At 44.9% G+C, this 25,481-nt stretch overlaps 1 protein-coding gene across 5 annotated transcripts in view; it reads right to left on the minus strand.

The window, feature by feature from the left end:
- RFFL (ring finger and FYVE like domain containing E3 ubiquitin protein ligase) overlaps nt 1–25,481 on the minus strand; it is a 367,730-nt gene that overhangs the window by 296,121 nt on the left and 46,128 nt on the right. Inside the window, exon 2 of one of the 5 annotated variants that reach the window (XM_086954724.1) lies at nt 1,297–1,374. The exons of 3 other annotated variants lie outside the window; for them this stretch is intronic. The gene's annotated coding sequence lies outside the window, so the exon portion shown is untranslated. Of the gene's footprint in view, nt 1–1,266; nt 1,375–25,481 lie in introns of all 5 variants that reach the window. One more of the 5 variants, XM_086954725.1, reaches the window with a different exon arrangement.

Below are 25,481 nucleotides of genomic sequence, written 5' to 3' on the forward strand. Positions count from 1 at the left end.
AGACTGTATTGAACCCCCACGCAGTTCTGAGTGGTGGGCACATACTCGCGTGGCAAAATTTATAAAGCAGTGAGTAAAAAGACCTCTTGAGAGGCAACATCGAAATCTAATGCGGGCCGAATGCCCCAGACCAGAAATAGACAAGGCATGCCAGATACCAAACTTAGACCCGGAATTGATAAACTTCCTATTTAAATTTGGTAAGGACTCAAGGAAAGGCCTGGAATGATGCCTGAAACAGTGTCAGGACTATCTCTTGGATGTATTTGGCCCTTTGGCTCGAATACTGGGCATGGCCTTAGAAGTACATATCAATGACTCTGTAGTAGACCTGGACCTCCTTAGAGGTTGGAGCTAAAGACCAATCTCCATGTTGGGTGATGCCAATGCAGGGCTGAAAGAAAGAAGGCTAATCTTATGAGAAAGAGTAGAAAACTCGTTGAGCTGCCTAATAGAGTAGTAGAAGGCGACTTTGGGGGCTTTCTCTTCGGCCATGATTTATTAAATTATTGGGCAAATACGTGCCCACCTTTATGACCTTAAGCAAAGCCCAATATAATTTGAGACGTGTATCTGGTTCACTTTTTTTTTGGAAGGCCTGACAGGAGGGGACTGGCTGCCGGCCGAGGAGTTAGAAGGTGCCATTTTCTTATCCAAAACTAATACACTCAAAGTTCCAGGGGTTAAGGCAGAGGCTTCCAAACGTCATCAGGTTTCTAGAGTAGAGTGAAAAATCAATACCTAGAGGATAAAGAGCAAGATTTCAAGGCTCAGCACTTGAAGGTTGGTGGAGCGACTTGTGCTGGTTCTTTCCTAGTCTAGTATGCCGGAACGCTGAAACATTTTGTTCACAAATGGAGAGAGGTAACAAACGACCGCGGGGTCTTAAAAATGGTATCAGGTTTCAGAATAGGTGTATGGGAAACCACTATTCAGACTTCTCAACCCCAGGAGACTGCCTTCAAAAAGAGAGAAAGGATCTGGTGGACTTGGAAGTTTCTCAAATGTTGCAGAAGGGTGAAGTAAATAATTTGGTAGACTCAAACAATGGGTTTGTAAGCACATCTTTCCTGGTACAAAAGTAGGACAAAGGGTGGGGCCCCATTATAAATCTAAGAGACCAAAACAAATTCCTGGTCTACCACTTCTTAAGATGGAGGGAATCATCTTCTACGGAATATCCTGCAGGGAAAAGATTGGTTAGCAAAACTGGACCTAAAGAATGTGGATTTCACGATTCCTATGGCAGAAAACTCACAGAAATACCTCAGATTCGAATGGAGAGGTGTCGTTTACCAGTTTTGTTGTATTCTCTTTGGGCTTTCCTCTGCTCCGTGGTGTTTTACCAAGGTTCTATGGCCTGTGGTGGCCTCTCTGAGGGAGAAACAAATTCAATTAATAATATATTTGGATGGTATCCTGTTGCCGAGTCAGTAAAGACAGAGTTACTGGACCATCTTTGTTTGACAAAGGAACTTATTTATTTAATTATCTATTTATAATATGCCTATTTATATATTCCATATTTACTCGCTTGTATTCACCAGCAAGGGCTATGTATCCATTGCTATCTTTTATTCTTATAGTATTTTTGAAGTATGTATTAACAATTTATGCTGCCTTATTTTGTTTTCAACATGCATTATATTTAAGGCTCCCTGTTTTCTGTTTTTGCTGATTTTTACAGGTAAATACAGACAAACATTTATTTTCTTGTCTGTATTTATTTTTAAATGTGGAAAGATTGAAATTGGGTGCTTTTTGACTGATTTTAAATACACTTTGCCATGACTGCCAGGCCAAATACTGTGTGGATTGATAGGTAAGGGGGTTAAAAAAGAAAGTCATTTTAGTAAAGAGACTTAAACAGCAGTAGCAATGCACAAGGCTGATACCGAAATGTGCATATTTTCATGGAAGTGCATTGATTTATCTTATGCGGGTGTTCATATCACTGAAACCTGGCAGGCATTCAAGCATGACTGCATATTTATTGGTTAAATACATGTGGAAATATACCAGATTCAGCTTTACTTTTTTCACAAAACCCATATTAAATATGGATAAATACAGATAAAGTTGGCAAAAAAGAAATATGGATATATACAGACGGAAATGACAAAAAAATAAATATCATAAAACCAGGAGCCCTAATTATATTGTAAAACTCAATAGAAATTTTCAACACAAAAAAAATCAGTATTGGAACAGAGTCAGTCCTTGTAGTTTCTTGACTTTCAGGTAGATATGCTATAATTCCAGCTACTTTTACCTCCTATAAAGATTTTTTTAGGAAAGGAGGTTGTACCTCCCTGGGACTTAGCAAGGACTATTGGCCTCCTGTCCTCATCTATCCAACCTGTTTTATCAGGCCCCCTGCATTACTGGGCCCTTCACAAATTAAAGACAGTTAGATTATGAGAGAGCTTATTGTATGTAGATTCAATAGGTTTATACCCAGACGCACAAACGGACCAGAAGTGGTGGTTGAGCAGTATAGAGCTTTGGAATGGCAAAGCTATTTTTGAAATATTTCAGAGTTTATTATAGAGACAGATTGCAGTTATCTGGGGTGGGGAGCCAGTCTGAAAAACCTAGAGACATGGGAATGTTGGTCAAGCCTACACAGTTCATTGCACATAAATTGTTTGGAGTTGATGGCTGGATTGAATCGTTTGAAGAGCTTCAAGGTTCATTTGGCAAACAGTGTGGTTCTAAACGCAAGGACAATGTCTCTGCAGCTTTATATATCAATTGTCTGGGAGGTTCGAAGTCAAAGCAGTTAGCCGAGCTAGCAAGGGACATATAGTATTTCTGTTGGGAACACAACATTATATTGACAGCAGGTCGCATTCCGGGCGAGCAGAATCAGAGAGAAGATTGGAATACTTGTCATCTCAGGGATTTCAGCAATTGGCAGATTTTCAGGAAAGTTCAGGATCTTTGGGGCCCAATAGATTTAGATGTTTTTGCCAGCAGGCTCACAATTCAGGTGTCAAGGTATTTCAGTTGGAGACCAGACCTATAGCCCTTGCAGAGGATGCCTTTGTTCAGGATTGATACACAGGAAGGGCTTATAACCTTTCCACCATTTGCCATGATCCAGAGGGTACTTTGGAAGGTTCGGAAGGAAGGGTGTGAGTTAGTGCTAGTGACCCCTGTTGGACTTCACAAGTTTGGCTCCCAGGAGTGATGGATCTTGCAGTGCAGGTACCTCATTTTATACTGGTACATCAGGGTTTGGTGATAGGCAGAGATGGGGAAGAGCATCCTTTGTTAGTAGAAGGAAAGCTGGACCTTCTTGTTTGTAATATACCAGGGGCTCTTCAAGATTTATAGGTCTTTAAGGAAAGGCCAAAGATTTACTGAACGATTTGGTTGCACCTGGTACTAGGAAGAGATATAAGGGGGTTTAGTGTAGATGGTGTCGTCAGTGCATGGAAAGGGGTCTGGATCCCATGGAGGCTCCTGTGATGGATGTGGCCAATTATCTAGCCAAACCATTTCAGTCAGGTTTAATTTACAGGACCATTAATTGCCATAGTTTGGGAGTCTCAACAGGCCATGCCTTGGTAGGTGACATCACAGTTATGTGCGATCCACTGATATGTAGGATGATGAAGGGAATAAGGATTAGGCGACCCCACTAAGCCTCACTATACTTCCCTATTTGTATGTTATTTAGTGTTCAACCTTTTTGACTCATGGCCAGGTAATTGCTATCTTTCCTTAAGCTAGATTTCTCAGAAATTGGCAACTCTTTTCGGCTTAGTATCTTTCAGAAGGGTTTCTGATATTAAAGTTCTAGAGATTTGCAACAGGGTTATTCATCAGATGGTGTTCATTTCGATATTTGGAAAAGGACAAAGAATATGTCTGGTCATGTTTTCTATCCTTCATTTCAGAATTGCCTAATACTGTGTGTGATAAATTGCATGAAAGTAAATGAGCAGAGGATGCTGGAATTTAGACATGATGATGATAATCAATGTTTAATATCCTGTATGAAACTGCACAAAGCAGTATCTACTGCCACTACAGCCAGGTGGATTAGAGCAATTGTGAGTGAAGCAGCCATAGACTTATCACCATTTGATGCACATTCAGCAAGAGGTGCAAATGCCAAAAAGGAATCCTGGACTGGTGGTACTCTCTCTGAGATCCTTAAAACGTCAGATTGGTCGAATGCAAGGACCTTTGCAATTTTGTATTTGAGGCCAGTGAAGCATGTAAGCAATTTAGTTGTAGACATCTTTAAACATGTGTAATGATAGCCTCCGGTCTTGTAATGAAATGACAATTCTCCAATTAACATACAGAGAGAATCTTGATTTCATTAAAGATAATGGAGGCGATCATTATCCCACCCACCTCACCCTGTGTTTTTCATATGGGTAAGGTGAGGCAATATAATAAAGAAGGTAAAAAATTTGATTTGGTAAAAAGGAAAAAAAGAAGAGCACCATAATATGGAAAGTCTAGGATTGTGCATACCAGTCATAGGGAAAGTTTATTAATCTATAATTTTTCCCATGTGAAACAGTTTATGATTGGACCAGACCTCAAGGGAATGTTGGAATCCTTCCTGTTGATGACTCTGTTACAAATGTCCTAAGCTGTTTCAAATTGAAGTTTCTTTTTCGTGTCGCAGCCTAAAGGAGGAAGATGGTTGTTGCCATGGCTATATTTACTGTACCATGATTCCAGAATGGAATATTTTACTTTATGATGTGTGTATGTTATGTTAGGACAGCAATAAAGGTTTATGCATGCTGGTCTATAAGTCGCCGGACTGCCCTAATAGCTGTGTGCCGGAACTATGCAATTACATTGCCCAACTGACGTTCCATTACACTAACTTCACGGTTCTGGGAGATTTTAATATGCATGCCGATTTCCCGATCTGCCCTCAGGGTTCCCAACTAATCTTGACCTTAGCTGGCCTCAACCTAACCCAGTTAGTTACCTCCTCAAGCCATAGGGCGGGCCATACTCTGGCTGGACTCAATCTTCTCAAATATTTCCAGTATGAGAATAGAGGCACCCATATGCTTGCTATGGATAGATCATTTTCTTGTCCCTCTCAGCTTTTGTGGCGAAGGCAACCAGCCAATGAATCGCAAAACATAAAAAAAAAAAGAGGAGGAACGGTGGAAAAACATGGCGGAGGCCGTTGGCCCGCCCGTCAAGAAACTTTGCCACTCCTGACAGGCAACCCGGACAGAGATTCAATCAGCTTTAATCTATGGGTCTCTAATGCTCTACGCATGCTCGCCCCCTTTAAAAACAGTTATAGCCAAGAGACCTAAGCCGTCAGCCCCCTGGTTCTCTGCAGGACTTAGAGCAGAGAAAAGCCTATGTAAAAGGTTGGAGCACTGTTGGAGAAGGTCATATAATTCTGCAGCTAAATCTGCCTAGAAGGAGGCTCTTGAAAAAGTATGCATACTTATACAACATAAGATGAGAGAATATTTGTCGAGGCCCATACAGAACGCAGAGAACTTGTCTAAAGAAATCTTCAATATCGTAAAATATTTCACAACTCCAGAAGTGATGAAAAGTGCCTTTCTTAATTCCTCTGCTCTTTGCATTAGCCTTTCTGATTTTTTTTGAGGAAGAAATACAAATACCTTACACTTTTTTTCCATCAGAAGCTGGTCTAGACAAGAACCAACAACCATCATCCAACAACCCTCCGGCTACTGTCTCAGAATTTCTTCCAATACCCGAAGGGCTCACTTGAGGAGCTTCTGAAGTGCAGATTTGGCTCCCCAGAGGATCCCTGCCCAAACCAATTTCTCAGAATGGTGGCAGCCAGTGTAAATCCATTGCTGAATCAAATCTGGAATACCCCTCGGAAATCAGGCATAGTCCGTGCAGTATGGAAACAGGTGTTTCTGCTGCCTCTGCTTAAAAAGCCCAATGTGGACCCTGGAGTGCTCAGCAATTTTAGGCCCATCTCATTGTTATCGGCACTAGCGAAAATCCTAAAAAAGATGTTTCAGCGCCAATTGTCCTCCTTTTTAGAGGCCAATGGTTTGCTGCATAATACGCAATCCGGCTTCCGCGCAGGGTACAGCATGGAGATCGCACTACTGGAAGTATCTGAAACATTCAGAGAGACGTTGGTGCTTCCGCTATGGTAGTACTACTAGATCTGTCAGCAGTATTCAATACAATAGCCCAACCAACTCTGCTGAAGAGATTAAGTCATCTTGGCTTTCAGGGCACGGTGCTATCCAGGCTGCGGTCCTTCTTAGAAGACCAATCTCAACTGGTCTTCCTCCGTCCTTTTTCATCTTCAGCCAGACCGTTGGTTTGTGGAGTGCCACAGGGCTCGGCTCTGAGCCAGTTTCTTTTAATTCCATATTTAGCCCCTTTGGCTATTCTCTTTGAAACCTGGGTAGTGAAGATTGTTTCTTATGTAGATAACAGGAAGTTAGTGTTTTCATTTAAGGAACACTCCGTCAATGCTTTTCTTAACTTTAAAGTGGATGAACAGCAATTTCTTGAAACTGAACGCAGACAAGACTGAGGTACTCTTTTTTCAGTCAGTAGACACCGCCTACATCTTGCCTCTGGTGGCCTTCAGATTTGAAACCTCCACCAGGCCTGGTCTCTTCTGCTAGAAATCTTGGAATCAGGTTTGATGCCGATGTTTCTTTTACAGCTCAAATCTGGCATATTTCCTCCGCCTGTTTTGTTAAATTAAGATCTGTCAGAAACCTATTGCGTTTTCTCCCGGAGGAAAGCAGAAAGTTCATTGCCCATGCGCTGGTGACCTCGCCGTTGAATTATGCCAACAGCTTAAACTTGGGCTGCTAGCCTTTCTAATCCATAGATTGCAAATAATTCAGAAAGCGGCAGCTAAGATCATTGTCAGGTCCCTCTTCGCCATCACATCTCCCCCACCTGAGGCAGCTCCGTTGGCTCTCTGTGGCCAAGAGGGTCGAGTTAAGAGCCCTAACTTTGGACTTCAGAATCTTAAGGGGTCCTATAGGGACCTTTAAGCTAGAAGAAACAGTTTGCAGAAGCTGTTTAGTTAACATGTGCAGAGAAGCCCAGATAGCAGCCTGACAAATATCCAGAACGGGGACTCTACGAGCTTAAGCAGTGATCTCCACCTTTGCTCTGGTGAAATGAATTTGATTCTTCACCAATGTGTACCAAATTTTAATACAGCGCACAATACACCTGGAGATGGTCCGCTTCTCCACGGCCTTCCCTTTCTTTGCCCCAACGAACTCAATGAAGATTTGATCGTCCAGCTGATGTTCTTTGGTGCAATCAATGTAAGACGACAATGCTCTTTTTTGGGTCCCGGCGGAGGACTGGGCACCCGCTGAACCTCTGGTTCCCGAAGGGAATTCAGATGGTTGGCCCGCCAAAAGAGGCAGTGCATGGCCTCATAAAACAGCTTTAACTGGGTGCGGGTTGCTGCGGGAAATTCTGGGAGGAATGGAGCAGACTCCAGCTCTTTGGATGACGCATGGGAGAGGACCTAGAATTGTGTTGTTGTTCCCATGCCTCGTTCGAAGACATCAGTGCAGTGAAGTTAAAGAGCTCTTTGACTTTTTGGATTCCTTATGCACATTACCTGATGATGACTTGGAGCACAAGAACGAGCGCTGGGAACAGCTCTTCGAGCACGACGGAGAACTTTCGCTAGATCAGGTCCTGGTGGTCACAGAGTTGACAGTCAACAGGCGGCCAAGAGCTTCTGGGGTTGCGCTACCCATTGGTCAGGGTTCACTGCTCAACAGTCGGGGCAGGTCTTAGAGTTCCAGGCACCAGAGGCAAACTAGGTGACGGCCTCTCACAGACAACTGCCTGTGACATGAACCACAGGATTTAAACCCTTCAGGTTTTTTAGGGAACATCCCTATTTGCACACTTGGAGCAAAAGCTCAAAAAGATTCGACAAAGCTTTAAAAAAATTGTTTAAACAAATGGACTGAGGTAGCCATCTGGGTGAGGGCCCAGAAAGAAAAGTTCTGATTTCAGCACACTGTGGTGGTACCTACATAGGCACAGCACACATCCCAACCAGTGCAGATGACGCATAGCCGATTGAACCCACCTACCGGCATGAAGAGCCGGCATGAAGAGGTACTCCTCCAGATTTTCTGGATCCAGTCTGCTGTCTGGGGAATATTCTAAGGTTAGGCATCTGAGGCTAAAAGTATTGATCAAATATAATTGTTTTCAGAAAAGAAAATGGAGGGGGCGTTAGTTGTTCGGGGGTAGGAAATCTCCTTGTCAGGGTTTTTCTGTTGGTCAGCATTAAATAGATATCAGGGGGTTTATTACGGGGAGTGGATGGACAATCACAGCCCGGAGACTTTGGGGGCCTGGTCAGGGAGAAAGGAGACAGAGCACATAAGAGCAGCAGGGGCTGATGGGGTGATTTTACAGTAGACCACTGACTAGTAGGACAGGGTTGGAGTGTGTGTTAGTTGGGCAGAGAAAGTGGGAGTACGGTAGGATATTAAAAATGGGATTTGGTCAGGCAAATTTTCATGAATCAGTGAGGAAGAGTTGTTTTAGTCCATAACATAAGACGTATGCCTAAGGGTTGATTATTCAGTGTCCAGATGTGCTCGATCAAAGCAGACTTTTTCACTTTTAATGGTTATGGAGTGATGTATTTGCATCTTGTCGCCTGGGAATCACAGCGATACGCCAATTGCCTATAGAAAAGACGTTACACAGTCCTCCCAGGGGCCACACATGCTCCTTTAGAGATGAAGAGGCTTCATTGGTCGAGGAGGATAGGAGCTGGTTCTGGTGGCCACTTCCTTTGCCTCTGCCCTTGTGTTGCTGCTGTTACACTGTCTGGGTGGGGTGAAACTACAGCTCCTTTGAATGTTCGAAAACTACAAAAACCTTCACCTGGGATTCATGTCATAGAGCCCTCGCTGTTGCCCTTTCCACTTTAAAGCATTCCAGCACCACATCTGCCTGGTCTCCGAAGCGACCCTTGCCATCAAACAGCATATCCATAAGCATGGCCTGGACACCGCCAAAAAAGCCTGCAAAACACTGCCAGGCATGAGGGCAATGACCACTGATGATCCCATGGCCCTAGCAGGGAATTTTCTGTGTCCAGACCAGTGCTGAATATATATCTGGGTGCACACATATCATCTCTGATTACCTCCTTAAAGTGATGTCTTGGGTATTCAGAGAAGTTAGGCACCACCACTGCAGCCACATCCAATAAGCCATAAGTATAGCATCCAAGCAGACAGATGGCGATGAAGGAATTTTTACTACTCCTTTTAACTTTTTACACTCGCTATCCAGTGGATACGTGGGGAAGGAGCCGGGATTAAGTTTAGTGGTTATAAAAGCCTGAACCACTGGACTCCTGGGGAAGGGTGCACTGAAAGGAAAGCTGACCTGCACCACTTTGTTACTGTGCCACTGACTACCAAGTCAATGGATGGTTTGGTCCAGACCCTTTCACGGATTTTAGAAGTGCCTCATTAAATGTAGTGGTTCTGCCGATGTGGTAAGCTTGGGCAGGACCCTGAGGCGGGTCTATGTCTATATTAGGAGACATATCAGCCCACTTATATTCTGCAGGGGTAACAAATCGCCTATCTCTGATATTTGAAGCGGTTGATGGGCTCTTTGTCCTATGTATCTGAAGACAATGTGAGGAGAAAATTGGCAGGGATCTGAATCTGTGCCAAATACCTCATGCGTGGTGTTCCAATATCTTTGGAGGGCACCAACACATTCCTCTTTGCACTTGTCCTCCTAGGGCAAACACTGAGCCTCCATCCACTTAAGAGTCTCAACTGGGACTAATTGAACTTTCTGAAGGATTTGAGGAGGAGGCCAAGGCAGTGGGTGAGGTAGAGGATCGCAGACACTGGCACCAAAGCTAAAGGAACTGGAGAAGACCCCGGTACAATATCGTACAGGGCCAGAAGTGGTTCCAATGGAGCCAGTAGGATGATCAGAGAACCCCTAAGCAGAGCTGCGGTCGGTCCCCAGGGGCTGCGAGGTGCTCTAGTTGGGATCAATGCCTGCCTCATCTCCATTACAGCATGGAGGAATAAGGTTAGGTCGGGCCCCACGCAGGTAACTCAGGGTAGCCTGACCCCAGTAACATGAAATGTATCAGTGTCTGAAGTTGTGCTGGTGGGTCTTCTAGAGAAATTCCCACCAATTCTGGCTCTGGAAGAGAAGGATATGGGGGACACTGAGTGACTGAGTAGTAGGGACTTATCCTTTGGCATCGACTACTACTAATACCTACTGGTTGAATCAAAGTGATTATTTTTCCTTTGCCTCCTCTTCTTTCTGGTAGACTATGATGAGAGTGAGGTTTGTGAAGGGGACCTCATTAGGGACAGAGACCTCAATCGGCAGCGATCATCTTTGGCCCAGGCCATGAAGCGTTTGACCTCCCCTCAATTGCCTAAAGGGTCATTTTGAGGCATAGGTTGCAAGATCTAACATCACACCTCGAACCCAGGCACCACAGTGATCATGGGGGTCTGTAATCGACATCTGACCATTGCACTTGCAACAAAGCTTCAACTCTGACTATTTTGGTGGGGGAATGGCCCTATTAGCACTGCGCTTACTGATAAAGCAGAACAATTTGGAGAGCAAATAATTACCTCAAGCTCTAGAACTTCGCTTGAAATATATTATACTGATTTCAGTCTGACAGGATGGGAACTATATGGATAAAAAATATACAGGTAGAATATCAGAATCAGCAGCTGCCTAGCCCTCCCTCCTTTCCCAAAATTGAGATCTGAAGGTAATTATTTCTACTAGTAATAAGGGACAGGAGAGTTTGGAGTTCTCAGGCAGTAGTGGAACAACATTACCAGAGGAACAAGAGCAACTCGAAGAAGAGAACTTTTGATACAGTGCAACACCATTTTGGTATATCTCAGACAAAGAACGCTATAGGACAAGAAACTACAAACCAATTGAATGATGTTGAGAAAATCTATTTGAGCTGCAATTAAATAGGGAAATCGGGAACAGATAGTTACGACAGAACAGGCTCTGACAAATACAAAACACCAAAGACAAGAATTGGAAAAAGTACAAATATAACACTGTAAAGGTTGTGACACGAAACCAAATAGCTCATGACCCTTCAACCTGGGCAGCAATCAGCCAAGACTCCAAACCCGACAATCGCAGCCACTGAATTAGGTGGAAAGCGGCAAGACTTGAGCTTCCCCCTACAGAGTGACCTGCAGAAATAATTCTTGATACAGTTAACACTCACAAGAGTTATTGTGAAATCTAATGCGACTTCACCCATACTTGTATGGGACATGAGAAGTGGAGAAGAGTGGCTCAATGGTTAGAGCGGCAGACCCTGATGCAGAGGTCTGGCCCAGACCAGGGTTCAATTTCCGCCTCGGCGGGTCTTGGGCTCAATTTCCCCGGACCTGATAATTCTCGCCTCGGTGCCTATTCTAATCATGGGTCCCACTCTGCAACTCCGGGCAATAGCTTGCTTAATCTCCACAACGGCCCCAACAGCGCTAGGATGCCTGGCTTCACCTTGGGGGTGCCCAGGAGTGGGCACTTCACAGGGAAAGGCCAGGAAGGATTCCACTGTGGTATGTGTACGACGCCTTGAGACCCCTTCGGGGGTGATTTGTGTGCTATATAAGCACTACATTTACATTTTTACATGAGGGACATGAAATGTCTGGCAAACCCACAACCAGAAACTGTCTGCAACACAACCAAAGGGCACCAAGAAATCAAGAAATTGGTAAAGTCTGCACTAGATCCAAAAGAAGTTGCATAATCTGAAAAAAGACAATCAGTGCTTCGTGTGTGAGAGACAATGTAGCAATTTCTGATTCTTTATCATCTCCATACCATACCAATGTCCTCCTTAGAATTCACGAGGCATCCGGTTTTGCGCGGCCAAAAGAGAAATTGTACTGCTATGGGGAGCTAAAATGGTGGAGCGCCCGGCCATCTGGGTAAATAACATGAACTGGTGCATGCAGGCGGAAGTCACAGTATACAAAGCAAGAGTTTGCCCCAGGAAGTTTAATAATATATGGTCCAAAGGAAGGGATATATAAGACAACGTTTTAGTCTTCTGAGGAAGAGCGTGTGGGATACATGAAGAAAAGGATAACATTGCAGGGTTAAAGAATAATGCAGACAACAAGGGTAGGAGGGCCCCCAGAAAAGATTATATGTAACAGCAATATGTGGCATCTGGCAGTTCCCTGTCAATGTGGCAATATGGTGTACCGGAAGCGGTCAGATATGATGTCATTTATTGGTGGTCCTTGACATCAGTTGTGTTGAAGTTGGAAAAACCAATAAAAAGAGTTAAAAAAAATAATAATAATAATTCAAGAGGCATCCTGCCTGAACTGTAAGCAGGCGCTCGCCCTTCTCAGATTAAAAAGCAGCAAATGTATTTTAAACTACACACAACTAGCGCTTCAGAAGATGAGGATCCATAATTTTAAAGATGCAAGAACAGATCCTTAAGGAATAAAAGGGTGTCCGGCTGTATGATATTTTACCTTACAAATTACATAATCGCCTCACCGTCGCAGTGTATAGTAGAAGGTTGTACTATATGACAGGCCTTTCTCGAAATTAAAAGAAAAGTAGCTTTAAGGGTTCCACACCGGGACATAGCCAGATGGTGTAACTGGGTAATGAAAACCTATGTAATCAAGACATCAGCTAGAGACAAAACGCTAACCACATAAAACACAATTTGCGCTGACCTTAGCATCAATATTTAGTATTCTCTTTTGTCCTGCTGCAATAACTAGCCATCAGGCAACAAACGAGCTACCAATTCAAGAGACCAAATGAGACTATTGTTAATTATGAACATCTGTTGCGTTTAGGTCACAGATTTTGATTAAATTACAGAATTGTGAACTAAAATGTAGTTAGTGGTGAACTGAGCTGTGTTACACTAACAACCTATACTGAGGTGTATAAAAGCATACAGGCAAGGTCCTACTACTGGAATCAATTTCTTCGGGTCACGACCTGCTTACGAAGCCTTATTCTTAGCAGATTTCCTCACACACTTCACTACACATTACATGGGCTCATTATTGCCAATAGTCTCACGAGATATGGAGAACTCTCACATTCATCTCAAGCCCCTGCTGCACAGACTTCATGTATCCCAGGAGCATTAACTTGCAGTTCCATTACGCTCACAACATGGGTAATTTGCTTAACACCATCAATGCTGATGGTATTCCCCTCCTGTGCTGGCCCTTATTTATTCCCATTGTTCATGACGAGCTCGAATGAGTGTACGAGAGGTGTACCACATGACGAGCTGAGCTCGTCATGAGCATCGAAGGGGTTAATACTGCCTTAGGCTCACCATGCAACTGCCTCAAATGTTGTTGTAAGGAGCTACCACCTACAAAACCTCACCACATACTTGTTACTTGCCTACAGCAAACCGTGTGCGAGATACTTTATAACATTATTGGATTATGCAGACCATTTGCATTGCCACCCGGCCAATTCTGTGTTGTTCTTATGTATCAAACTAACCAAACAAAGCGTGCAAGGACACGCAACTGCAGAAATACTGCCTTTTGAATTTTTATGTGACAGGATATACTTTGTGAATGCTTGTGGACACCAAATGCAGAAGATGAGGCTTGTAAGAGAAAGCCGACCTCCATCTCTGCATTTTCAAAATTCCAATATTGGGACATCTGATAGGGATAAGGACTGCAAAATGTAAACAAGAAGTGCCACTCTCTGAAAGGGGGAACCATGGAAAAGCTCTCTGCACCCCATAATAGCCACAGCTGCCACTTTCACAGCTGAAGCTCTCCCAAATGGACAGCTTCTATTCTGCGAATGTCTAGCGACTGACAACTTTTAATTACATTTAATGAACAGCTGCAAACCATTAATACCCACAAAAATATATATTCGCACGATTCCTCGGATAGGATTCCACAATCAAAGATTCCTATTGCCTAAGGCAAGCCCGTCTGCGCCCGTCCGCGCTCGACCGAGACACGGGGCACAACACTCTGCGCAATTCCTCACTTACACCTCTGATCAACTGTGCTCTCTAAAAGCCAATTGGCAACTGAATCAGGCCACATTGTCCTATGCCCATAAGCTTGGCATTGTCTCTCCCATGCCCATTACACAAACTCCCCCCTTCTACCACTACTGCCCTCCTCCTTGACACAAGATCAGCTGTCAAACACCAGACCGAAATCTATGACCTTCTGGATTCCAATTCCCCAGACCTTTTGTTTTTAACTGAAACTGGGTATAGGCCCGACTCCTTGCCAAGCGTCCTTGCCTCCCTCCCTCCTCACTACTCCATGCTCCATGCTCCGCGCCGATCGACCTGAGAGCAAAGCAGGAGGTGGGGTAGCTCTGATTGCCCGCAAGGAGTTCCATTTTCAGACTTTGGCCTCGCCCAAACTACCAGCAGCCGACTGCCTTGTAGCGCGTTCTACCTTCCTCACGACCCCGGTCACTTGCGTATTAACCTACCGACCTCCTCAGTCGTCCCCAGACTTCCTTTCCGCCTTTCAGAACTTACTAGCCACCCTGGTGATTAACAACGCTTCTGTTCTGGTTTTGGGCGATTTTAACTACTGGCCTACCGACCCTGCCGAGGACTCTACCTCTAAAGATTTTACTCTATCGCTCCTTAGTCTTAATTTTACCCAGCACGTTCAAGGCCCCACCCAGATCCGTGGCCATACTCTAGACCAGATCTGGACACTTAACATTCCAATGTCCATCCCTACCATCTCGCCCTGTTCCTGGTCGGATCATTCCCTGCTTGCTTTTTCCCTGGACCTGAGCCAAAAAACAGCTCTTCCTTTTCCTAAAAACACCTGGACTAGGAATTGGCATAAAGTTGATATCCCTTCTCTTTGTAACTTGTTAGCTGCCACCTGTCCTGATCTTTCGGGCTTGGACCTTCATTCCCAGGCTGCCACACTTGATCGGTGGCTCACCAGTGCCTGTGATCCTGTGGCCCCTTTGAAGCGGACGACTATCAACCGTTCTCATAATGCCAATAAATGTTTCAGTCCCGCTCTTAAAGCTAAGAAATTAGAGGTAAGGCAGGCTGAACGAGCCTGGAGACGAGCATACTCCCCCACCCGCAGACAACCTTTCGTTACCGTGCTCAACGAATACAAAGTAGCCATTTTGACAGCTAAGAGTATTTCTCTGGACGCATTTTAGCGGCAGAATGCCAATCTCGTGAGATATTTTCCACCGTCCACGAGTTGGCATCGTCGGATAGAACCCTACCCAAGATCCCCCCCTCTCAGGTCTTATGTGACTCGCTTAATGAATTTTTTATTGACAAGATAACTCTTATCAAAGCCAACATCCCCCCCTCACTTTCACTCCCCCTCAAACCCCTGAAAATAACCGCTTCCTCACTATTATCCCCCCACTCACCAGAGAATCCCTGTCCTCTCTGCTTAGCCGTGTCAAGTCGGGCTCTCCAGCTGACATTGGCCCGGCACGCATCCTCAGCCAGTTTTTCTCGGCGTGTCCATCTCCCGCCCTTGCCCTCTTGAACAACTGCTACACCTCAGGCTCTGTTCCGGCCTCCTTGAAGACTGCCATAATCTTTCCTATATTAAAAAAAACAGGAGCCGACCCTTCTTCCCCTGAAAACTACCGCCCTATATCCCTTCTCCCTTACTTGGGAAAAGTAGCAGAGTCCCATGTCACCCAGGTGCTTAGCTCCTTCATAGAGAGCAGCAATTATCTTGCACCCTGCCAGGCGGGCTTTCGCCCCCGGCGTTCCACTGAGAAGGTGGTCATCTCAGTTATGGACCAACTAAGGAAAGGGCTTGATACTAACACCCCTCAGGCTTTGAACCTCCTGGACCTATCCGCCGCCTTTGACACGGTAGACCACTCCATCCTTCTGTCCCGTGTCAAGGCGGCGGGCATAGGGGGACAGGTCTTCACCTGGATAGGATCCTTCCTGGAGGGGCGTACTCAGGCGGTTCATCTGGCTGACTTCTCAGCCTCACCTAGCACGGTGCAAAGCGGGGTTCCCCAGGGCTCTTCTCTTTCCCCCCTTTTATTTAACCTCTACATCTTTCCTCTTATTTTTGCACTCCAACAAATGGAGGTCACAGTCTACAACTATGCTGATGACCTCCAACTTATATTTAATTTTTCTTCCTCTTCACCAGACGCCTCCAGCTTCCAGTCAGTCTTACTGTTTATCCGGGCTTGGATGAATGCAAACCACCTTAAACTCAACCTCGGATAAGACAGAGCTGATTCTGACTGGAGGCTGCGGCAACCCCTGGTCACCTTCCTTTTGGCCCACCTCTTTTGGTCCCCTCCCTCTCCTTCTTATTCTGTCAAGACTCTTGGGATTAGGCTTAATCACCACCTGACACTCCACACCCATATAAGTTCTGTTGTCTCTTCCTGTTTTTTTACTTTACGCATCATTAGGAAAGTATCCCGGTTTTTTTCTCCTTCCGCACTTAAACTGATTGTTATGGCCATGATTTTATCGAAGATCGATTACGGGAACATCATTTACAATGGTGCCCCCGCCTACGCATTTCAACGCCCCCAGATGGTGCAGAACCAGGCAGCTCGCCTGGTGCAAGGCCTATCAAAATTCCATCACTCCTCCCCTCTTCTTATGGCCCTCCACTGGCTTCCAATTAAGCAAAGAGCCCTCTTTAAACTTGGTTGCCTCACCTTTCAAGCTCGGGAAGGCACTGCCCCCGCGTTTATAAATTCTGCCATTATCAATTATAGTCCCGCCAGAGACTTACGCTCTTCCTCCAAATCCCTGCTAGTCATCCCCCGGTTCAAGAAGAAACGATCCGGTGGCCAGAAATTTTCGGTACTGGCTCCCACTTTCTGGAACTCCCTTCCCCCCCCTCTTAGATCCTCACCCTCCTGCATGGAGTTTCGTAAAGACCTCAAGACTTTTCTGTTTCAGCAAGCCTTCAGCCCATAGCTCCTTTCTTTCTCCACAGTTTGAAATCCTATAGCGCCAAGAAACTGCCAAGTGAATGTCCGCTCTACAAATAGCTCAAAATTCAAATTCAAATTGGTTGTTTACATTAGAGCCTGATCCTTCAAACCACTAATGCTGGGTGCTTCTTAGGATCCAGAAGATTTAAAGGCCCCGATTGTGACTTGAGCTTTGTTCTACTAAATGAATGAATGTATTCAATCAAAAGAAAAACATCTAAGAATATAGCAACCGCACAAGGCAGCACTCAGTGGACATGGTAGACTGTAACACTACAAATCTGCTGTTGATCACATCATTCATGCTCATCATGCTACTGAAGCCTCATGATTACGTAAGATATCATAAGGATTGCCAATCCATAGGTTATAGCTTGTATACCATTTGACTTCCTGCACAGAAGAAAACGGAAGTGAAAGTATTGCTGGGTGGGGTTTTCGGTGCACATTCAAAAAATAAAACCAATGTGGTTGTGAGTGCATCACGATATCTACTTCTTTAGTACCAGTTACAAACCTTTTTTTTTTAACAACAAAATGTGCAGTTGAAACCTGTGCGGAGATCTACGCCGATCTACGCTGATTTCACTAGATGGAGGTCCTTGAAGTGAAAAGAAAACAAAGACAACAGCAAGTGAAAAAGTAGACTTAGCAATTTATATAGGTTAATGAAAATCACATATCACCAGATAAGGGAACTGGCTGACTAACCGAAAGTGAATATTCAGCAGGTAAGGGTAATGAAGATTAGGGGCAAGTAATAGGGCATCATTTGGATCAGAGTGGGTGTTCCCCACCACAAAGACTGTGGTTGACATTTCTGAAAGAAAATATTTGGCTGCTGTAAGACAGCAGCCAGGGAGCAGCTATGTAAACAGAAGTGTACATTCAGGGCGCTGTCGACGTTCCCTCCCTGCATTCTCTGCACTTCCACTCCCCCCTCCCTGGGAAATCCCCTGGGTCAGCAGGCTGATTTCAGACCGTCATGAAGAGAAGCTTTGTCCTGGGTAATAACTGACCAGAGCAGTCCACACAGGGCCAAATCTAGCCTCGCCTTCATGGCGGCAGCTGTGTCATGACTCAGCAAAAAATGATCTCTTGAGCAAGAGTGGAAATGTTTCACGGAGCCAGAGCCACCACTAAATGCTCAGAAGTGTGCTACCGACTGGGCTGGGCTGGGGGTGTCCCATGTGTGCCCCCACCCGCCTATCCTTGCACTCCCTGTTCTTCCTCTTCTACTCTCAGGCCCCGAGTCTCGCTCCCTGCTGGTATCCAAAGGATTCCCGGTTATTGATACCCCAGTCCCTTACAGGGGTGTGATGTCTTTTCCCAACTATGGTTCGCAGAATGTTGAGGCCACTGTGATCGTTGTGAGCACTATGTGCTGTATCTTTGTATTGCCACAACAAACTTAATAAAGAATTGAAACACTGACACGGAGTGGAGCCTACCCCCACCCAAAATTCAGGAGGAAAAATGCAGTGTTCGTTTATACGCTAGGACATATTTTAAGGATATTTGCGAAGGTGTTTCTTGCGGGACATTTGGCTTTAAGCAGTGGGCAGCGATAATTTTAGGGGTGGGTGATTTTTTAATTGTGCCCGTGAGGTTTTGCAAGCTTTATATACTTCACGGTTTGTAAAATGTCGGAAATCTTTCCCTACATGTGCGCTTTGGCTACGATTTTCTTCCACAAGATCCACTCTTGCTGGAGTTTGTTCTTCCAACTTCAATTTTGCAAAGGTCATGACGTTCTCTCAAAGCTCATGATCATTTTTAAAAAGTGTAGATTCGCACAGGGCATCCTTAACTTGGATTCCCAGCTTCGGACATAGGCTCTTCAGCAGACGTTTTCCCTCCATCTACCCCTCCCACTCCTATGAGGCAACAGACAAGCCACAAACAGGAAATAATCGACTTCTTGCTCTGTTGTGACAGACTTGAACTGGAGCTGGTCAGCGAAGGGACGGCACAGAGGACCGAGGTCTGGGAACAGTGCCAACATTTTCAAATGTAAATTGGGATAGGCCAGTTTCCTTCTGAGGGAAATTTGAAAAACACCTCTTGATCGCACTAGAACACTTTGTATTACAGGAGGTGAATATACTCTGGTGTGAAATTTCAATAAAAGATTTTAAACACATTTTACTGTTAAGAGTTTAAAGGAAGACCTGAAAGCTATAAAGCTGACCGCTGACACTACAGACAATGACTGTAATTTAGCGATATTTTGGAAGGATCACTGAGAAAGGGAGGCCAAGAAAACAAGAAAGCGAAAAGAGAAACTGAAAAAGAATTGCATTAAAAAACGGAGAAAAAGGGAAAAACAAGAATGCAGTGGTTGGTCATCAAGAGTCGATGATACCTAAATCGAGGACCCTACCACCCTCGCTCTGCCACTGTTCACACAATATACAGGCATCATAAGGCAATAAAAGAGGAACAATTCCACACACACGAAATTGGCACTGTATTGGCAGCAGGGTAAGCCTCCCTTGCACATACAAACGGTACCACAGGGCTGAAGTAATGCAACATTTACTTACAAATCGAAGAGGGGGACTATGGTGTACGCACGTGCACACAAAGATTTATAAAGTGCACTAATAGGAAAGCTACAGCGGCGTAAATGTAAGCATCCCTTATATACTGATCGTGAACTTCTTACACAGCAGCAATGTGAGCTCCAACCACACATAAGAAGTACCTCACAGGCAGTGATACACGGTTCACTCACACAAAGTTAGATTGCAGGCAGCAATACACGAGCCTCACACATACACAGCAGACAGGCAGCAGCGGTCCAGGATTCCCTCAGTAAGTTCAGGAAAGGCTAGGGCAAGCTTTCCTCATACACATAAAAAGTACACCACAGACTAAAGCGGTGCAAGCTTCCCTTGCAAAGGGCAGGTACAGCGCAGGTATGCTGCAGGGCTGAAAGGCGTTTACGCAATCAATATAACAACTTGCTCCTAAGTTCATCATTCTGACCAAAGTGGTATGCATTCTAGGCAGGAGACCCATGTCAGAAGTCCACTAACATGTCATGTCTGGAGCCCACTAACAAATATGCTAACTTCTTTAGTATGTTGCTCATCAACAGAGTGTTAGACTCGGTTTAGTGATGGGGTGCACTCAAAATGGCACTCTTAACATGGGTGGCAATGCCCCTATGACATAACAAAAGGTTGGTGGCCACAATTTAACAGTGGAGGTTCAGGCCATTTTAACTGCACTCCTGTGGGCACTTCTTAATGGCTCATCCCTATGTAAATCTGTTTAGTATGTCATAAATATGCAATACCTATTCCCCACTAATTGAGTATGATGTACATGCAACAGGGTACACACGCTGGGAGTCAGTCTTTGCATGTAGAGCCTATTGTTTTAGGGTACTTCATTGAGTTTAGTGTTGTCAGTGCCACTTTTCCACCACTCATCCACCTGCTCCCCCAGGTTTGCCAGAATGCATTGTAAATGCAAGTGTCTGGTTTTGAATTCACATCGACTGAATGGAACAGGAAGAAACATTTGTGCCTTACCTGACCTAGACCAGACAAGTTCCAGCGGGTCAATATGTGGCGCGAGAGAGGCAGAACTTAAAGACTGTGGCCTAGAGCATGGCAAAACTCCAACAAAGATGGACTGCTTGCCCACTGCACGCCATGTTCTGCGGTAGAAACAAAAGCCCCACTAACAGCACCCAAATGAGTGAACATCTTTTCAAACCCAATACACAACCTGTGGGTGACAGTTGGTTGCATATAGCTGTGCCCCCTCCCCCCCCCCCCCCCCCACCCCCGGAAGGAAATGCCCTCTCTGAAATGTTGGCAATGCCTTTAAATCAAAGTGGTCAAATGCTGTACTTTGGAGTACAGCTGCCACTACACTACATGCTTGAGGGGGGAGAGACTACATTCCACGGCGGAGGGAAAACACCTGCTGCTGCACTCTGAAGCAGACGAGGGAGGGTGTCTAGCGATTGGAGATCCTGACTCAATTCAGCTCATAGTCACTAATGACAGTATTGTCATTAGGACCGTCAATATGTGGAAGACCACAGGAAACAGAAATGAGTGTCAGCTGCCCATACTGCACTGGGGCAAACTTTGATCTAAATATAATAAACTGTCTCGTAAGGAATATTCCATGGACGCAAATATCAATTGATAACATCAGCCCTGAACAAGCGGATTATCCCTCTAAACACGTGTTGGTTGGCTGTAAAACAATTCCAAATAAATACACATTTTGTATTAAATCAAACAGGAGTGACTAATGTGGATTATTTTCGAATCATGGAATATCTAGTGAAATTATGATTTCTAAAGGAATAGAGCTCATCCTATACTACCATAGGTTGGACTTTAACTTGGAAAAATAGCCATGAAGTTGGTCTTGGAAGATAAGGCTCCAGGCCCGTTTTCCCTTAACCTCTTGTTTGTTGGTACCAATAACAATAAACATCTGTTGTTGGTCAATAGCGCTTAGTGAGCCTCGGGATGAACACACGCTACATAAACATGCCTGTTTTTTTATGAACAACAAAGTTCCACCAGCTGTGAGCAGCATAGTCAGAGAAGAGTGCCATCTGAGTAGACCGCGCCTGACTGATATCCCCATTCAGCAACAAAATCAGAATGTGTGCTTCAGCCCAAACAGCGACTCTGTGCCTTTGCATGTTTGAGGGCGCCACAAGACAGTGACCTCTCTGGTGACATGCACGATTGTCAGTGGCTGCGACCTACAGTGCACAAATCAGAAATCCGGATCCCGCACTCTGGGCTGGATTGGGACCAAAAATAGGCCCGGCTAAACCCAAAAAAAGGCTTACATATGTGGAGCACAACTTTTCACAAAAAATTGCTTGCTTGGTATCAAGCATCTAATTTTTGGAGAAATGTGGGTAACTGAAGCATTTTAAAGTTTGTATGTTCAGTATCATTTGGTCCAGACTGCAGATGCTGCAGATGTAAAAACAGAATACTTATAGGAGTCTCAGCACCTTGTACAACGTGGTGAGATATCTACTCCCAATCAACTGTGTCTTTGACCGAAATTATCACATAAATCGCAATTTAAACACAAAGCTAATAAGGAAAGTGGGTAGGTCAGGATCTCTGGGAAAAGCACGTACAATCAGAAGATAAAAAAAAAAAAAAGCGGCTCAGAAATTCCTCCTTGATAATCCACTACAGAGGGGTTACAGAGAATACCAATTTTCAGTGGCAGCTCTGCCTTGTTTCTACCAACTTTTTAGGTCTCACCTGAGACAGCACTTGCACTGTTACGTGCAAGACATCTTGTTAACTTGCAGTGGGTTTAGAGACCGCCCATTGCTTAACATATGTTGGCGTCATAGTCATTCTCATTTGCTTGCTTCTCTTTGGCCAGCACAGGCCAGCTTCCATTACTTCTTTGTCCCTCTCCTGAAGCATTACCAAGTACTTTTGTCCCTTTGTAGATACACTCCATAAGAGTGCATGTCTTCGAAGACTATCGCCCCTCCGCGCTTCTTATCGGCCCGTCTCTCCGTTTTACCAGTCTGCTTTTGTCCCCCTTGGTGTTGTTGCATGCCACCTCCAGCTGTTCGTGTTTTTGCTTGTCCCCACGCACTGTCTGTGTTGTTGAATGCTTCCATCCACTGTCCATGTTGCCTACTTGCCCCTTCCACCCTCCATATAGTTGCTTGCTCCCAGCTGCTGTCTGTGCTGTTGCTTGTGCCATCCCACCCTGCAGACTGTTGCTTGCTCTACCCTCCTGCCCTCGGTGTAGTTGCTTGTCACCCCACTGTCAGTGTCGCTGCTTGCACTCTTCCGCTACCCATCTTGTTACTTGCCACCACCTGCTATACTTCTTTTTCCTTGCCCCTCCTGTCCTCCCTCTGCTGTCCATCTTGCCCCCACCTGCCATAACAATAAAAATAAAGTGTGAGGATGCGACCAGAGCTGGCTACGCATAGAGATTTTTAGGTCTCGCTGAGTCAGCTCATGCGCTGCCAAACATTTTGTAGTATGTTTTTAAAAGTGCTACCCCAGGCTTCTGCTGGCCTAGCGCTCGCGGTCACGCGCGCAGCCGCCAGCTTTCAGCGTCCGAGGGGCCATCTGGAGCGTGAGCGCGTCTCTTCCTACCCCTTCCTTCTCCCACTATGTGCTTTCACTTTTGCTGCAGCGGGCGCTCGCACCACTTTTAAAGCCGGGCTTTCTTGATTCATTCACGTTAGAGCCCTGCATCCATGTTTTTCACCTTCTTTGCTAAATACAAAGGCGTCTTGGTGTGGCCTAATGGCTTGAATTGCTTTACCCTGTCAATACCAGGGTACTGCTTTAAAGCACTCTGATGCCTTAGGGCTACATCAGCCATCAGCGCTATATAAAATTACAAAAATAAATAGAATCACCTACTTTCCAGCCTCATGGTTGAAACAAGCAGGAGCCAAGAATGCCATTCGCTGAAGCCCATGTCACCTCCAGGCTGACATGGTCTGCCTAAGACAGGTACCTCTCAAAGAGGTTTCACAGCCACTGATGCGAAAAACCCACACTTCAAGAGAGTCAGCACTGTCTTTTGTGGCAAAATAAACAAAATTACTCTTCGGGGGTAACAAACGTAAATTTTGCAAGTCCTTGTTTTCATGTAGAACTGAGCCACGCCCAGTCTTTAAAACAAGACATTTTTCTGCATGAGGTTTTGTGGCTGTTCGGGTGTATTTGTATCTCAGCACGTGCCTCTCCCGCTGTGCGTCTGTATGCGTGGTCTGTGAACTGTGTGTTTCTCTCATTCTCTCTCTCTCCCTCTAGGTATGCATGTGTCTACCAACTCTTGTGTTTGTGCGTTCTTTTGTCTGTTTTTTTGTGTACATCTTGTGACTGTACGTTTGTCTATAGTTATGCGCCATCCAGTGCCATCCATGTAGGGTTTCAAGTTCTCTGTGTGTGAGACAGTGCACAAGTATTTACATTCAGTGGAAGACCAACAAATATGTCTCTGCAACTTATGTCAATGGCAAACACGACAAAGGCGCATTAGAACCCTACTTGTGTTGTGTCCCTTAAAGTGAAACATCTTGTACTAGGGAATATGGTATTTCTTACCTTTTACAATCTCCAAGTTCACACCTTACCCCGCAGCTGCTAGCTGTGTGCCTACCAGTATCACTCACACTCTGATGATCCTGCAAATGCTCTGTTAAAACCGGTCCTTTTTTTTTTTTAAATAAAAGGATGACTGGAGGCACCTAATGTTTTTCTCAGAACCCAGTTAGCGCCGCTGAATGCCGCGGTTTCTCCGTCCCAAGCTTTCAGTGCTCTCTTAACGCTCCTCCGCCCTTGGCCCGCTGTGTTTGCATTAATTTAAAACATATGTGCTTTCACTTTCATTGCGGCAGGCGCTCGCGTCCGCACCACCTTCAAAGCCGGGCTTGTTTACAAATGATCTCAATGCATTCAATTTAGAGCCCTGCATCCATGTTTTTCTCCTTCTTTGCTGAATAAAAAGGAGTCTTGGTGTGGCCTAATGGATTGAACTGCTATGTTTGGAAATGGGGACTCTGGTTTAAATCCCGGGCCCGACTCGCGATTTTGTGATTCTGGACAAACCGCTTAAGCGGTTTGTCCAGAATCACAAGATCGCGAGTCAGGGCCCGGGATTTAAACCAGAGTCCCCATTTCCGACAGTAACATGACCACGCTTGTGCACACAAGTACTGCCTCTGTGTGCGCGTGTGCGTAGGGGATCAGGCGTGCTGAGTTGTGCTGGCAGGCCCCAGAGGAGGTCTTGTGTCCGTCAGCCTGGCCACCTCCGGGTGCTGTCAGAACAGGAGACAGGCAGGAGGTCTGCTGATCACAAACTTCCAACGTGGCCTCTCAGCCCCTTAACACTCTTCTTCCCTGCCCACCATGGCCTCGGTTTGTAGTGTAGTTCCTATATTCCCAATAGGCTCTGCACATTGGAATAATATATCCTATAGTTCAGACGTAGGACTGAGGTCGACTAGGTCTCTATCGAATATATTAGACTTAATTGTGAGTGCCAGCTAGCTCAGAGGTCACTAGGAACTTTCTCGAATAAACAAGAAGGGATTAGTTTCTGACAACCGTATAAACATGACAACTTTGTTTCCCCAAGATAAAACGTATCTTCAGAGTTGTGGAAACAATAGATAGATATTTCACTGAGTCAATCGTGCATGCTTCGTTTCACCAGAGGGAGAAATAGATAGATGGGAGTTTTCAATAAAAAGGTTTTATTGCAGTCTTCTTTCTCAAGCATAAGAAATGAACTGCTACAATCGTAATACTGGTTGTAAAATATAATGCAAACAGTATAAAGAGTAGAATAAAATAATACTGTAAGAGCATTGTATGGTTCCTAAACCATGGATAAATACATACATAAATAACAGAGGCTAAAAGTACTCAACTGGTGCTTCTAAAATACGCCTAACCTGATGAACCTAACCTAAGCTTAGT

Source organism: Lissotriton vulgaris, chromosome 2_1 (assembly GCF_964263255.1).
Source record: "Lissotriton vulgaris chromosome 2_1, aLisVul1.2, whole genome shotgun sequence".
Classification (NCBI taxonomy): Eukaryota; Metazoa; Chordata; class Amphibia; order Caudata; family Salamandridae; genus Lissotriton; species Lissotriton vulgaris.